This window comes from Arachis hypogaea, chromosome 15 (genome assembly GCF_003086295.3).
Source record: "Arachis hypogaea cultivar Tifrunner chromosome 15, arahy.Tifrunner.gnm2.J5K5, whole genome shotgun sequence".
NCBI lineage: Eukaryota > Viridiplantae > Streptophyta > Magnoliopsida > Fabales > Fabaceae > Arachis > Arachis hypogaea.
Window position 1 is genome coordinate 104,834,376 of NC_092050.1, and position 6,933 is coordinate 104,841,308.

General features: G+C 37.0%; 2 non-coding genes across 2 annotated transcripts; both read right to left on the reverse strand.

Annotated features, from left to right (window-relative positions):
* Positions 1–499: 499 nt before the first annotated feature.
* On the reverse strand, positions 500–603 carry LOC112753024 (small nucleolar RNA R71). The gene has a single exon (XR_003177427.1). It is a non-coding gene; the product is annotated as a small nucleolar RNA R71 (small nucleolar RNA).
* Positions 604–6,625: 6,022 nt separating this feature from the next.
* LOC112753828 (small nucleolar RNA R71) lies at positions 6,626–6,733 on the reverse strand. Its single transcript, XR_003178193.1, has one exon. It is a non-coding gene; the product is annotated as a small nucleolar RNA R71 (small nucleolar RNA).
* Positions 6,734–6,933: the final 200 nt, after the last annotated feature.

Below are 6,933 nucleotides of genomic sequence, written 5' to 3' on the forward strand. Positions count from 1 at the left end.
GAGAGTCGTTGGTGCTGAGGAAGAGGAAGAGTATTTTGACACAGACATAGAGGAGAATATGGAGAATCATCATGAAGAAGAAACTCACAACCATGCTAGAGAAGGTCCAGTAAATCATGCTGGGCAAGAGAGAAGAGTTCTAAGCTCTTATATCAATCCAAACCCAGGAAATTATGGAAGTAGCATCCAAAAGCCAACCATACATGCCAATAACTTTGAACTATAGCCCCATCTCATCACCCTCGTTCAGAACAACTGTGCATTCGGAGGAAGTGCCCAAGAAGATCCCAATCAACATCTAACCACCTTCCTAAGGTTATGTGATACTGTGAAGTCTAATGGTGTTCATCCTGACACCTATAGACTGCTACTGTTCCCCTTTTCACTCAAGGATAAAGCATCTAAATGGCTGGAATCCTTCCCGAAGGAAAGTTTAACAACGTGGGAAGATGTGGTGAACAAATTCTTGGCGAGATTCTACCCTCCTCAAAGAATTAACAGGTTGAGAGCTGAGGTACAAACCTTCAGACAACAAGATAGTGAAACTCTCTATGAGGCATGGGAGAGGTTTAAGGACTTAACAAGAAGATGCCCGCCAGACATGTTCAATGAATGGGTGCAATTACATATTTTCTATGAGGGTCTTTCTTATGAATCAAAGAAGGCAATAGACCACTCATCCGGGGGATCTCTGAACAAGAAGAAGACCATTGAAGAAGCCATAGATGTCATCGAGACTGTAGTTGAAAATGACTACTTCTATGCTTCTGAAAGGGGCAACACTCGAGGAGTTATGGAGCTGAACAACATAGACGCTCTGCTGGCTCAAAACAAGATGATCACCAAGCAGCTGGCTGACCTTACCAAGAAGATGGAAAGAAACCAAGTTGCAGCAGTCACCATCTTATCAGCAGCTCAAGAAGGAGTAAATATAGAGGAAGAGGGTGACCGGGAACAGGCCAACTATATTGGGAACTCACCTAGGGAGACCCATGATCCATACTCTAAAACTTATAATCTTGGTTGGAAGAACCACCCGAACTTTGGGTGGGGAAATCAACAAGATCAAGGCCAAGATCAGAGACGTCACAACCCCAACAACAATACAACTCACCAACATTCCACACAAAGATCATATCAACACCCACCCAACAATACCTCTCAACATCCATATTCAAACCAAAATAGCCCTTCTCACCCCTCCAACCTCAACCCACCATCACTATCCAAAGATAGGCTCTCCAGAATTGAGACTCTACTTGAAGGTATATGCAAGGAAATCCAAGACAACAGAGTGTTCAAGGATAAGGTGCAAGCTAATATCAAAAACCAGGGAGACACCATCAAGAGGCTGGAATCTCAAGTAGGATACATCTCTCAGCAGATTCCCAAACCTACTGACAGCTTCCCAAGTGACACGGAGAAAAACCCGAGAGGTGAAGCAAAGAAAGTAAGATGGGAAGAATGCAAGATGATCACTATAAGTGATAAGGGGAGTGAGGAAGAACTGAACGAGCCCTTAGAACACTCTCGAGATATTCCAGTAGAGAAGCAAGAAGAGGGTGACCAAGAAACCAACTCCACACAGAAGAAGGGGTTAAGGGAGAAGGAGATTCTAAACCCATATGCACCTTTTCCCCAAAGACTCAAGGGTGGTGTTGAAAGGAAAGTGTACTCAAAGTTCTTCGACATGTTTGCATCTCTCCATGTAAACATACCATTCATCAAGGTTCTCCTACAAATGCCCTCATACATTAAATGTATGAAAGAGCTTCTGACCAAGAAAAGTTCACTAAAGGGAGGGCAAACAATAGTAATGAATAAGGAGTGCAGTGCTCTCATTCAAACATAGTTGCCTACAAAAGGAAAGACCCATGGAGTTTTCACATCCCTTGTGCTATAGGAGAAACAAGGATTGATAAGGGACTCTTTGACCTGGGAGCAAGCATCAACTTAATGCCTTTATCCCTCATGAAGAAGCTTCAGATCAATGAGCTAACGCCCTCGGATGTAATCATCAACTTGCTGACAAAACTCAAAAACAAGCAATAGGAGTGGTTGAAAACGTGTTGGTGAAGGTTGGGAACTACTTCCTTCCCACAGGCTTTGTTATCTTGGAGATGGAAGAGAGTCACCTCCATCCAATTATATTGGAAAGACCATTCATAGTCACAGCCAGAGCACTTATAGATGTGGAACGAAGAGAACTAATACTGAGGATACATGATGAACAACTTACCTTCAATGTCTTCAAACCCTCACAAGAAGCAGATCAAGAAAATAAGGCGCCAAGGAGATGGAGGAATAAGAAGATCCCTACAGAGGATTTCTCTCTAGGGGATAAAGTAATCTCTGCTCATTTCCCAGCTATTCCACCTCATCTCCCCACCATTCCATCTCAACTACCTAAAGTTTACACCATCAGCAGAATTCTCTCCTTGGAACATGTGGAGATTCTTAATGAAGCCAACGGAGATAGATTCACTGCGAGAGGGGAAGATTTGAGGCATTACCAACCACCCTGACTAAGGCTAAACGTCAAGCTAATGACGCTAAAGAAGTGCTTCATAGGAGGCAACCCACGTTTTATATCTTTTTTTAGATGTTTAAAGTAGTTAATAAAGCAAGGTTCATGAATTCCAAATCAACTTTGACAAACACTTAGATGAACCTTTTTATGCAACATATAGTAAACAACAAGTTTGGTGTTTGATGAGCGGATAATTTATACGCTTTTTGGCATTGTTTTTACATAGTTTTTAGTATGATTTATTTAGTTTTTAGTATATTTTTATTAGTTTTTAAATAAAAATCACATTTCTGGACTTTACTATGAGTTTGTGTGTTTTTCTGTGATTTCAGGTAATTTCTGGCTGAAATTGAGGGACCTGAGCAAAAATATGATTCAGAGACTGAAAAAGGACTGTAGATGCTATTGGATTCTGACCTCCCTGCACTCGAAATGGATTTTCTGGAGCTACAGAAACCCAATTGGCGCGCTCCCAAATGCGTTGGAAAGTAGACACTCCGGGCTTTCCAGAAATATATAATAGTCTATGCTTTGCCCGAGTTTTCATGACGCAAACTGGCGTTCAAATGCCAACTTCCTGCCCTATTCTGGAGTTAAACGCCAGAAACAGGTTGCAAATTAGAGTTAAAGGCCAGAAATAGGCTACAACCTGGCGTTTAACTCCAAAAAGAGTCTATACACATGAAAGCTCAATGCTCAGCCCAAGTACGCACCAAGTGGGCCCGAAAGTGGATTTCTACATCATTTACTTATCGTATGTAACCCTAGCTACTAGTCTAGTATAAAAACTACTTTTAGTGATTTATTTTATATCTCTGGATCTCTGGTTAGTCTTTGAATAATTTTATGTTCAGAGATCACATTTAGGGGGTTGGCCATTCGGCTATGCCTGGACCTTCATCGCTTATGTATTTTCAACGGTAGAGTTTCTACACACCATAGATTAAGGTGTGGAGCTCTCCTGTTCCTCATGAATTAATGCAAAGTACTATTGTTTTCTTATTCAATTCAAGCTTATTCTTATTCTAAGATATTTGCTTGCACTTCAACATGATGACTATGATGATCCGTAACACTCATCACTATTCTCAACCTATGAACGCGTGCCTGACAACCACTTCCATTCTACCTTGGATTGAGCGTTTATCTCTTATCCTCCATTCCGAAAGATCGAAGTATTCATGGTATAAGCTAGAATTATTGGCGGCCATTCCTGAGATTCAGAAAGTCTAAACCTTGTCTATGGTATTCCGAGTAGGATCTGGGAAGGGATGACTGTGACGAGCTTCAAACTCGCAAGTGTTGGGCGTAGTGACAGACGCAAAAGGATCAATATATCCTATTCCAACATGATCGAGAACCGACAGATGATTAACCGTGCAGTGACAGCGCATTTGGACCATTTTCACTGAGAGGACGGGAAGTAGCCATTGACAACGCTGATGCCCAACATACAACTTGCCATAGAAAGGAGTATGAATGATTGGATGAAGGTAGTAGGAAAGCAGAGATTCGGAAGGAACAAAGTATCTCCATACGCTTATCTGAAATTCTTACCAATGAATTGCATAAGTATCTCTATCCTATTTTATATTTTATTTATATTTTAATTATTAAAATCTCCATAACCATTTGAATCCGCCTGACTGAGATTTACAAGATGACCATAGCTTGCTTCAAGCCGACAATCTCCGTGGGATTGACCCCTACTCACGTAAGGTTTATTACTTGGACGACCCAGTGCACTTGCTGGTTAGTTGTGCAGAATTACAAAAGTGTGATTGTGATTTCGTGCACCAAGTTTTTGGCGCCGTTGCCGGGGATTGTTCAGGTTTGGAGAACTGACGGTTCATCTTGTTGCTCAGATTAGGTAATTTTATTTTATTTTTAAGCTTTTTATTTTCAAAAAATTCAAAAAAAAAATTTATTTTGTTCTTCAGAATTTTTAAGAATGAATTCTAGAGTTTCAAATGATGCTTTTATCATAACAGGAGCTAATTGATTCCCATCAATTTGGTTGTTGTATGTAATGTCCTGCTGAAGCTTGGCTGGCCATGTCTAATCTTTTTAGACTGAAGCTTTAGACTAACATTGCATGATTTCTGGAATTCTTATTAAAAATTTTGAAATTCTTATTTTTCTTTTTCAAAATAATTTTTGAAAAATGTAAAAAAATTAATAAAATCATAAAACCAAAAATATTTTGTGTTATTGTTTGAGTTTAGTGTCAGTTTTGAAGTTTGGTGTCAATTGCATGTTTTTAATTTTTTTCTAAATTTTTGAAAACTCATGCATGGTGTTCTTCATGATCTTCAAGTTGTTCTTGATGATCTTCATTTGTTTGATCTTTGCATTTTCATGTTTTGTGTCTTTTCTTGTTTTTCATATGCATTTTTGAATTATTAGTGTCTAAAGTCTAAAAATTTTTAAGTTTGGTGTCTTGCATGTTTTTCTTCTCTTAAAAATTTTCAAAAATAAGTCTTGATATTCATCTTGATCTTCAAAGTGTTCTTGGTGTTCATCTTGGCATTCAAAGTGTTCTTGCATGCATTAGTTGTTATGATTCATAATTTTTATGTTTTGCATCATTTAGTTATTTTTCTCTCTCCTCATTAAAAATTCAAAAATAAAAAAATATCTTTCCCTTATTTCACTCATAAATTTCAAAAATTTGAATTGATTTAGTCATAAAGTTTTAAAATTTAATTGTTTCTTATTAGTCAAGTCAAATTTTCAAATTAAAAATTCTATCTTTTTCAAATCTCTTTCAAAAATCAAATCTTTTTTATTTTTTTATTATTATTTTCAAAAATTTTTCAAAATCAATTTTCAAAATCTTTTTCTTAATTTTGTTTCATATTTTCAAAATTAATACTAACATTTAATGTTTAGATTAAAAAATTTTCAAGTTGTTACTTGCCTATTAAGAAAGGATCAATCTTTAAATTCTAAAATCATATCTTTTAGTTTCTTATTAGTCAAGTAATCAACTTTAATTTCAAAAATCAAATCTTTTCAATTTCCTTTTCAAATCTTTTTCAAAATAAATTTCAATCATATATTTTTCAAAATTAATTTCAAAATATTTTCTAACTTCTTATCTTTTCAAAATTGATTTTCAAATCTTTTTCAATTAACTACTTGACTTTTTGTTTGATTTTAAAAGTTTACTAGTTCAATCATATCTTTTTCAAAACCACCTAACTACTTTTCTCTCTCCAATTTTCGAAAACTCCTCACCACTTTTTCAAAATTCTTTTTAATTAACTAATTGTTTTAAAATTTAATTTTATTTTATTCTTTTTAATATTTTCGAATACTAACCAATAATTAAAATAAAAAAAAAATTCTTTTCTTTTTAATTAAATTCGAATTCTTCTCTCTCTCATCCCTTTCTATTTATTTATTTACTAACACTTCTCCTCTTCTTAAAAATTCGAACACTCTCTCCCTCACTGTGTTCGAATTTTTCTCTTCTCCTTCTTCTACTCTTCTATTCTTCTACTCACATAAAGGAATCCCTATACTGTGACGTAGAGGATTCCTCTTCTTTTCTGCTTATTTTTCATATAAGCAGGAGCAAGGATAAGAACATTCTTGTTGAAGTTGATCCGAAACCTGAAAGGACTCTAAAGAGAAGCTAAAGCACAACACTCTGGAGAGGACCTTACAGAATTTTTCGAAAAAGAAGAAGAGATGGCCGAACCCAACAACAATGGTGGAGATGCAAGGAAGATGCTTGGTGACTTTATTGCACCCTTTTCTCTCTGTGGAAAGAGCATCTCAATTCCTGCAATTGGAGCAAACAACTTTGAGCTTAAGCCTCAATTAGTTTCTCTGATGCAGTAGAATTGCAAGTTTCATGGACTTATAATGGAAGATCCTCATCAGTTTTTAGCAGAATTCTTGCAAATCTGTGACACTGTCAAGACCAATGGAGTTGTTCCCGAGGTCTACAGGCTTATGCTTTTCCCTTTTGCTGTAAGAGACAGAGCTAGAACATGGTTGGATTCACAACCTAAGGAAAGCCTGAACTCTTGGGAAAAGCTAGTCAGTGCTTTCCTGGCCAAATTCTTTCCACCTCAAAAGATGAGCAAGCTTAGAGTGGAAATCCAAACCTTCAGACAGAAGGAAGGTGAGTCCTTCTATGAAGCTTGGGAAAGATATAAGCAATTGATCAAAAGATGTCCTACTGACATGCTTTCAGAATGGAGCATCATATGTATATTCTATGATGGTCTGTCTGAGTTGTCGAAAATGTCATTGGACCATTCTGCAGGAGGATCTCTTCATCTGAAAACCCCTTCAGAAGCTCAGGAACTCATTGAAATGGTTGCAAATAACCAGTTCATGTACACCTCTGAGAGGAGCCTGTGAATAATGAGACACCTCAGAAGAAGGGA